Genomic DNA, 9,402 nt, shown 5'->3' with positions numbered 1-9,402 from the left:
TCAATTGTGTCTCTTTGTGATCCCATGGACTGCAGCATGCCAGGCTTCCCTGTCCATCACCATCTCCTGGAGCTTGCTCAAACTCATGTCCATCGAGTTAGTGATGCCATCCAACCTGTCATCTTATCCTCTGTCATCCCCTTCTCCTCCCGCCTTAAATCTTTCCCAGAATCAGGGTCTTTTCCAATGAGTCAGTTCTTTGCGTCAGGTGGCCAAAATATTGGAGGTTCAGCTTCAGTATCAGTCCTTCCAATGAATATTCAGGACTGATTTCCTTTAGGATGGACTGGTGGGATCTCCTTGCTGTCCAAGATGCTCACGAGTCTTCTCCAACACCATAGTTCAAAACCGTCAGTTCTTCGGGGCTCAGCTTTCTTTATAGTCCAACTCTCACATCCGTACATGACTACTGGAAAAACCATAACTTTCACTATGCGGACCTTTGTTGGTAAAAGAAGGTCTCAGCCTGGTCCAACCAGCTGTGCTAGACCAGGTGGTCTACCCACCTGACACCAGGCTTCGATCTTGATTGTTTAGATGGGGTAAGGCAGGGGAAACAGTTGTTATCTCAAATAAGAGGACATAATCCAGGATGTGTCAGCTATCTTTTGATGCATATCAAAAGATCCCCTTTAAACATTTAGTGATTTAAAGCAGCACTGATCTCACGCTGTTCCTGAGAGGCAAGAGTTGCAAGGCAGCTTAGGTGGTGGCTCAGGATCTCGTGTGAGGTTTGACGCTGCATCTTCTGCAGGTTTGATGGGACTGGAGGACCCATTTAGGTGGGTGGCTCAGGGTCTCACGTGAGGTTTGACGCCGCATCTTCTGTGGGTTCGATGGGACTGGAGGACCCACTTGCAAGCTCACCCACATGGTTGTTGACGGAAGGCTTCAGTTTCTGGCTGGCTATTGGCTGGAGGCTACAGTCCCTCCTCACACTACCCTCTCCGTCAGGCTGTTCACAGCGGCACAGCTGGCCTTCGCAAGAGCAAATGATCTAAGAGAGAGAGAGAGAATGACCAGGACTGAAGCTGTAGGGTCTTTTCTAACCTAACATCAGAAGTGACCCCATCAGTTCTTCCACATCTTACTGGTCACACAGACCAACCCTGGCACGAGGCTGTGGGAGAGGGACTATACAAGAGTGTGAACCCCAGGAGGACTAATCAGTGGGGGCCACCTTTGAGCCTGGCTAACACCCAGAAAGCCAAAGAATTGGTGCCTGAGGAAACCAGCCAGCACCCACTCCCCCTGATGGCCCAGTGATCAGCCACCCTCTTCAATGTTGAAGTCCGCTCTTTCCTGCCCATCACAAGCGATCAGAAACCATCCATTCTCCAGGACTGCAGCAGGAGCCACACTGGACAGCCCCCCACCCAAACACCAATTAGAATGGCTCCAATTAAAAGACCAACCATGCCAAGTGTTAGCGAGGATGTAGAGCCACAGGAACTCTCGTCCACTGCTGGCATGAATGTAAAACAGTACAACCATTTGGGAAAACAGTCCACCCTTCCAAGCACCCCAGACCTTCCATTGCTAGGGATTTACCTAGGAGAAAAGAAACACATAGCCACAACAAGCCTTGTATATAAATCTTCCTAGAAGCCTTATTTGTAATAGTCCAAAACTATCAATAGAAACAACCCACTGTCCATTTAAAGTGAACGGAAAAACAAACTGCTGTATGCATAGGATAGAATAGCGCTCAGAAATAAAAGGAATGCAGAGCCCTAAGAATGGATCTCAAAAAGATGATGCTGACCGAAGGAAACGGGACACAAAAGTCTACAAACTCTGTGATTTCCTTGAGGTAAACGTCTAGAAAAGGTCAAGTGATCTATAGTAACAGAAGACAGATTGGGTCTGGCCTGAGAGTGGGCGTGAAGGGGTGGCTAAGGGGAAGGGGAAAATCTTCCGAGGTTTGATGGGGATGTCAACAGTATTGATCGTGGTGGTGCCCTCGCCAGTATATGCGCCTATTCAAGCTCTCTGGGGTGTAGGTTTTCAATAAGTTGTATTCATGAAACATGCACAATGTATTTTAAGTTGTTTCTTAAAAACCGAAATGCATAGTCCCTTGATTGAGTGATTTACCAAACTGTGGCTAAGCTGGAGACCTCCGGGGTCTGCTTTGACGACTCTTTGCAAATACCTCCTGGATGGGCTTGAGCGATACCAACTGGGTGTCATCTCCTCGGCAGGTTTAGACCTTGTTAATCCATGACTCTGGAAACTGTCTTCCCATACCCACCAAAGGTCGTTCGGCAAGTCCATGGCAGAGCGTGGAGCTAAGCACAGCTCTCCTGATTCCCTGGGCCTTCTCTTCCCCTCGGCGGAAGGAGACATAGAAGCACATGGGCTGCTTCATGGTTCTCCAAGCTGCTTGACATCTGTAATCTCATTTCCTGGATTAATCCCATTTAACACAGTTGAGTGTGTAATGGATAAGACGGTGCTGGGAGGACAGACAGCTTGTTTATTTATGGCAGGCATCTATTCTGATGGCTCGGGGCCCAGGCCAGGCCAGGCCAATTGTTAGATATCTTGAATAACCCTCCTGGGTTAAGCGTTCTGGGCTTTGGAGTCAGAAAGACCTGGGCTGGAATCCAGGCACTACCACTTAACTAGTGGAAGAACATGAGAAAACCATTTAACCCCTCTGTGCCTCAGTTTCCCCCTCTCTAAAATGGAAATAACAGCAGTAGCTGCCTCACAATGCTGCTGGGAGGTTTAAATGGGATAACAGCTTCCAACTCATGGTGTGTGCATGCTAAGTCACTTCAGTCGTGTCCGACTCTTTGCGACCCCATGGACTGTAACCTGCCAGGCTCCTCTGTCCATGGGATTCTCTAGGTAAGAATACTAGAGTGTGTTGCCACAACCTCCTTCAGGAGATCCTCCCAACCCAGGGATTGAACCCACATCTCTTACATCTCCTGCATTAGCAGGCAGGTTCTTTACCACCAGCACCACTGGGAAGCCCACCCAGCTCATAGTAAACACTTAAAGTCTGGCGGCTGTCATTATAACTATTACTACTGTTAATCCTTACAACACTCTCATGAAGTAGGTCCCATTATTATCCCTACTTTACACATAAAGAAACTGAGGCTCAGAGAGGCAAAGCAGTTCACCCAAGATGACCCAGAAAACAAGTGCCAGAGCCAGGACTTGACCTCACGTCCCTTCTGTGGTTCCAAAGCCTTTGGGTAGCAGCAGGAATTCTAAGATAAGCAGCTGTGATTAAAGTCCCCTCAAAGCACTCTAGTTACAGTTAGAGCTGAAGGGAACCAAGGCCTGGCGAGGATGGTGCAATTGAGGTCAGGTTAAGGGTCCCCTCTCTGGACTCCGGGCTTGGCCACTGAGAAAAGCAAGACAGCACAGAGAATGGAGACCATGAGCCCAGAGAACGGACCCCCAAACCCAACACACCCCTGAGAGTGGCCAGGCCTGCTCCTTCCACCAATGGCCAACAGTCCTCGGAGTCTGAACCCCAAACAGTGACAGGATCAGTGTGTGACCCTAGGCAGGTCCCAGCAACAAAAAGCCCTGCACCCAGCCGTACGCCGAGGGTACTGGACAAGATGGCAGCTCAGGACATGTTAGCTTCCAATGTGCCAGCAATGCCTGAATGCAGAGGGCACTCAGCTCCAGGTGGGCTGGGGACTTGAAAGTCCAAAGGGAGTGTCCCAGGTAGAACCCACTGGAGCAAGGCGCCGGCCCCAACGTGGGGTCACCATTGATCCAAACAAAGCAGCCTGCAGGGGTGAGTGGAGCGATGGCTTTGTAGACAGTAGACCCGGATCCACTTTCCACTCCACTGTTCATCAGCTCCACCAGCCTGGCCATTTCACTGCCTGGCTCAGAGCCTCAGTATCTTCATCCACAAAATGGGGACAACCACACCAGCTTTATCAGGTTATGTGGCACTTAAAAAAACCAAATCATTTACCTGAAGCACCTGTAAATAATCAGCGGTGGTTGCTTTAATCACTGCTTCCTGCCTTCACCCACGCAGCTCCTAAAGGTCTGAGTCCTTGGGTTGCAGGAAAATCCATCCACCCAGACAACAGGCACCCCACAGTAGACACTGCAGCCCACGGGGCTCAGACACAGAAGTGAGTTCATACTCACCCTCGCACACAGAGACCCCACCTGAGCACATGCACACGCAGTCTGCGCTCCAGGGGATTCACTGCAGGATTTGCTGGAGAGACCCGAAGAGTTAACAGCGGCTCCATTGGCACCAGGAACCAGCCGGCTCCCTGTCAGGACCTCCCCGCAGGAGGAGACGTCTCCTGTGGCTGGGCTGCTGCAGGAGCCTGAGACCTTAGTGTTGCTTCAGTAGGTTTCTCATCAAGCCGGTGGGCCCCTAGCACAACCTACGGCGCCAGGAGATCTGGAGAGAAGAGAGCCCAGGGTCCTGGGGAGAAAGAAAAGTCTTCCCACCCAATTCACCCTCCTTCCAGGTTGAGACTGTACCTAACCTGCCTTGGGGTCAACAGTGAGTGTGTGAGTCCCCAGGAGGCCAGGATGGGGGACCCTGGTGGGAAGGAGGCTGGACAGAGAGCCAGGGGTGAGGGGAGGTCACTGTGGCAGGATGGTCAGTGGTTACACCAGTGAGCTTTGGAGCAGGAGAGCCCTGATTTGTCCCCCAGCTCTGCCATGTATTAGCTGTGTGACCCAGACAAGTTACTTAACCTCTCTGGACCTCAACTTCCCACCTATCAAATGGAGATGATGTGATGAGTGGGATAATGTTACATGGTAGGGATACGGGGAGTAGGAGGAAAAGTTAACAACATCACATATGCCCCTGGATCTAGTCAGCACTCAGTGGTGTGAGTCATTTTTATCAAGGGTCCAGGAGCAAGCAATGGCCTCTAGATAGTGGGTATCCCATGGATTACAAAGTGACAGCTCAGGAGACCAAATGCAACCCACAAACGGCCTCTGTTTGGCCCACACAGTGTCTTTCTTTTTTCCTTCCTTTTTCAAATTTTGCCAACATTTAATAATCAGATTTCACATCAAAATCCGAATTTTCTGCTTCTCTTGAAAAGTATAAACACCAGCAATCCTAGGCCCGCTTTCCCACCAGTTAGGTACCCTCCAGAGCTGAGTGGCCACTGCCCAGCTCCCCCAGCCTTTCCTGGGTCCAGCCACCTCCCCTGCTCTGCCCTGCAGGCCCTGGAGGCTGCACCCCCTGACCTGGTCCAGTGCCTTCATGAGGCACATGGGGAAATGGGGCTCTAAAGGGGGCAGAAACCCAGCCAGGGTCACACAGCAAGTCAGTGGCAGAGCTGAAATTAGGACTCAGGTGGCCAGATCCCCAGTCCTCCCGGAACACTGCGGAGACGCTAACGAGAGAAACTGGCCATGCCCCCAAAGCTCCTGCATCTACAGCCCTTAGACACGAGCTTCACTGGGCATGGAACTACTGCCCTGAGCCTTAATTTCTTCATCTATTAAATGGGCTAACCGTCCCTTCCTCAGAGTGATTGTCAAGAAGAAATGAAGTTTTTAAAGTAAGGCTCTTAGTGCAGCGATTGATTGACAGGTAGCAGTCTTCGTCACTGTTATCAGTGAATCCTGGCCTGCATGAGGCATGCTCATCATCTTACTGCTTCCTCTAAGCAGCTGATGTCACATCACTCTGCTTAGCCCCATCTGACAGATGAGAAAACTGAGGCCCAGAGGAGGAGCATGAGACACAGACAGCCCAGGAGTGATGGAGCCAGGATTTGGGATTCCAAGTTCAAGCCAGGACTGTCTGGCTCCCAAACCCCAGCTTTCCTCATGCATCAGAGGCCTCTGCAGAGTCCACAGATGACGACTGAGGGCCTACTATGTGCCAGGCCCTGTTGCAGACACGAGGGACAAGGTGGAGAACACAACAGACAAACAGGGGTAGGGTATAAGCCATCAACAAATCGCACAGGCTCTGGCAGTGGTAGATGCTAGGAAGAAAACAGCAGAGAATTAGAGTGCCCGGACAGGCAAAGTGGGCGCCTTGGGCAGAGCCGGCAGGGCAGGCTGCCCCAGGACGGTGCCATCAAACTGGGACCTGAAGTCTGAGCAGGAACCAACCAGGCAACAACTGGCCAGAAGGCTCCGGACTGGACCAGGGCTGGTGTTCTCCAGGCGCAGGTGCTTCCAGTGTGGCTGGAACAAGAGGAAGAAAAAAGAGATGAAGTCAGAGAGGTAGGTGGTAGCCTGAGTACTGAGCAATAGGGCTCGTGGTTTAAAAATAATAATACCCTCCACTCTTCATCCAGGGCATGCCAGGTGCCAGGCACCGTGCTGGGACTTCTGCCTGCAAAACCTCATTCCATCCGCCCCAGACACCTGCGAGCTACAGCTCATTGTCCTGCTTGTCAGCGATGACACTAAGGCTCTGAGAGAGGCAGAGACTTGACTGGGGCCACCCCAGGGGGTAGATGGGTGCAGGTCTGGAATTCCCATCTGAACTCTGAAGGCAGGCTAGGTCTCCAGGTACCACCTACTGGGAGCAAGCTCAGACCCCTGGCCTTGATGAGATCAGAACAGGACCTGAAGGGTCACCTCCCAGCCAAGCAGGCCTCTTCCTGGAGCAACAAGGCTTTTAAGGTTCCCGTCCCCAGTGACACCAAGCTTCCAGCCCACGGGCAGGGACACACACAGAACACGTGCTCACACGCCTATGCAGGCTCACACATACACAGCAGCCCAGCCAAGAGAAAGGACTGGGGAGGGGGCAAGAGATGGTCAGGGGGAAGCTGTGCTCTCCATAGGTAATGAGCTTTCAGGCACCCAGTGGTTGTGGGCAGGTCCCCCCAGCCTCCTCTCACTGAGGAGTGCAGCTCATCACTCAGGCTGGAAGCCTGGGCAGCAGCCCGCACTCTCTCATCTCTCTTACCCTCCCCGCGTCTAACCCAATACAAAGTCCACCCTAGCTCCCGCACCCACCCCTGCCTCTGACCCTGGCTCGAAAGGCAAGCATCTTTCCTGATTTCGTGTCCCTTCAGTCTACTGCCACACCCTCCAGCTGGAGAACCAGGAGCAAGATGCTGGTGGCAGGTCCTGAGGACTTGGGGCTGGGCAAACCGGTTCAAATACGGAGATCAGAGCACTTGTCCGGTGACGTCACCAGCCCTGGGCACCTGCTGATGGAAACCAGCGTCAGCCGTTCACACACACACACACACACACACACACACACACACAGACCTTGAGTCCCCGTTTCGTGGCTATCAGGTTGCAATGACGCTGCTCCAAGACAAAACAGGAAATCCCACGACGGAGCCAGCCAGATGGGGTGAGGGCTGAGAATCTGAAAACCTCCTCTGCGCTCCACGATCACCCTCCCCACCCCGCACCTGGAGTTTCCCTGCGAGGAACACAGCCCCCCACCCCCACCCCCACCCCAGGCACGGACAGAGCCCCGTCTCGGACTTAGGGCCTCGAATTCCTGCTCTGCGCAAGCTCCTTGCCCCGCACGTGGCCTCCTGACTCTACCGGTGAGGCATGGGTGGATGATCCCGAGGGTCCTTCCGGGTTGAGACAGTCCACCTTTTATGGCATTTGGTTCCCAGACCCAGTGGCTGGGAGTCTCCAAAGCCTAAGGGTCAGTCAGCCAGCAAGCCAGCAGAGGGCGCGCACGCCCCGTTTACGGGAGACCGAGGCGCCCAGCCCTGGAAGGACCCTGGAAACGAGTCATCGTTTGTACCCTCTCTTACTCTGGTTTTCCAAGGGCTTCACAGTCTCAGGACCAGGGCTCTGTGCCTTTGCACATAATGCAGTACCCCCCACACCCCACCCACGCGGGCCAGTCCTGATCTTGCCTGCAAATCTGAACGAGGCATCTCACTTCTCAGCTGGGGTAGCTTGTCCCCGGTCCTCTGAGCAATCACGTCTCTCTGAACTGCTTTATCCAGATGCTCAGCGCACAGTGCAGGTCTGGCATTAAAGAGGGATGGATGTATTTGGTGGATGGAGGGATGGACGGAAGAAAACCAGCTACAAGCAGCCCACATAGTTCTCCAGAATCAAATAATAGGACAGGCAAAATGATTTACTGGGGAGGAAATCATTTTAAGAAATAAAACATTTATTGAGGTCTAAGGAACTGACAACTGGATGGCCACTTGTGTCCAGTATAACAGTCTTATTAAATTCTTACCAAACTCCTTTGGGGCAGGTAACAATGCCCCCATTTTACAGAGGGGGCAACTGAAGCTTAAAGGGAACAAAGATTGCCCAAAGACACCCTGCAGGTATGTAGAAGAAACAGGATTTGAACTCAGATCTGTTTCACTATTCATCCTGCTATTACCCAAGTGCCAGCTCCGAGCTCATGGCCCTCCTGACTCCCCAGCAGGGTCCTCTGGGTGATTCCAAGAAGCAGACAAACACAGACAGGCCTCGAATGGACTGGCAGCTGTTGGTCCTAGCTTTCACTAATTCTATCCTGACTCTCAAATTCTAGAAAGCCTAATTCTGACCCTACTAATAAAAGCTGCTGCTGCTGCTGCTGCTGCTAAGTCACTTCAGTCATGTCTGACTCTGTGTGACTCCATAGACGGCAGCCCACCAGGCTCCCCGTCCCTGGGATTCTCCAGGCAAGAGCACTGGAGTGGGTTGCCATTTCCTTCTCCAATGCATGAAAGTGAAAAGCGAAAATGAAGTCACTCAGTCGTATCCGACTCTTAGCGACCCCATGGACTGCAGCCTACCAGGCTCCTCTGTCCATGGGATTTTCCGATTAGCAAACTGCTCACTAAGCACCAAGCACTCTGGATGGAATATCTGTGATCCTTACCAAAACCCAATATGAGGTGTATTATCCCCATTTTACAGATAAGGAAACTGAGATTCTGAAAGGTCAAATGATTGTCTGATGTCGCACAGCTAACAGGTGGCAGAGGCAGAATTCAAACCCAGGGCTCTCTGTTTCCATGACCTGAGCTCTTTAACATTACTTACACTCACATTCTCCCATCCTCCAGCAGACATTCCAAAGGCCTCCCCTGGCCAAGACTCAGCTGGACTCATGCTGAGGAAGTATGACCCTCCTCAGGCCCCCAGACAATCAGAGTCAAGGCCATAGTCCCAAGCCCTGGCTTCAGTTTGGCTTTCTGGAGTTCCCATCCAAGGAGGAAGAGATTTAAGGAAACTAAAATGAATACCCCTTCTCCTCTCCAGAAGCACCAGGGTCCCCAAACCCTCGTCCTAAACTTGGCTCTGGATCACCCAGATCCTGGCTCTGCCACTGAGTCTCTCAGGGCTGGAGAGGGTCCTTTAATAGCTCTAAGCCTCCATTTTCTCATCTGTAAAGTGAGATAATAGGATCAGGATCTCAGGGTGACAGAGGGGACTCCTGGCACATTCAGGGGCTCATTCCATTCTAGTTCCCTTCCC

General features: G+C 52.0%; 1 long non-coding RNA gene across 1 annotated transcript; it reads right to left on the bottom strand.

Annotated features, from left to right (window-relative positions):
- Positions 1 to 772: 772 nt before the first annotated feature.
- On the bottom strand, positions 773 to 7,389 carry LOC133231715 (uncharacterized). Its single transcript, XR_009731211.1, has 3 exons — positions 7,213 to 7,389; positions 1,416 to 6,168; positions 773 to 997 (listed from the first exon to the last, which is right to left on the bottom strand). It is a non-coding gene; the product is annotated as an uncharacterized LOC133231715 (long non-coding RNA).
- Positions 7,390 to 9,402: the final 2,013 nt, after the last annotated feature.

The sequence above is a fragment of the Bos javanicus genome, chromosome 2 (assembly GCF_032452875.1).
Source record: "Bos javanicus breed banteng chromosome 2, ARS-OSU_banteng_1.0, whole genome shotgun sequence".
In the NCBI taxonomy this organism is placed as follows: Eukaryota; Metazoa; Chordata; class Mammalia; order Artiodactyla; family Bovidae; genus Bos; species Bos javanicus.
This window is presented reverse-complemented; position numbering and strand designations above follow the sequence as displayed.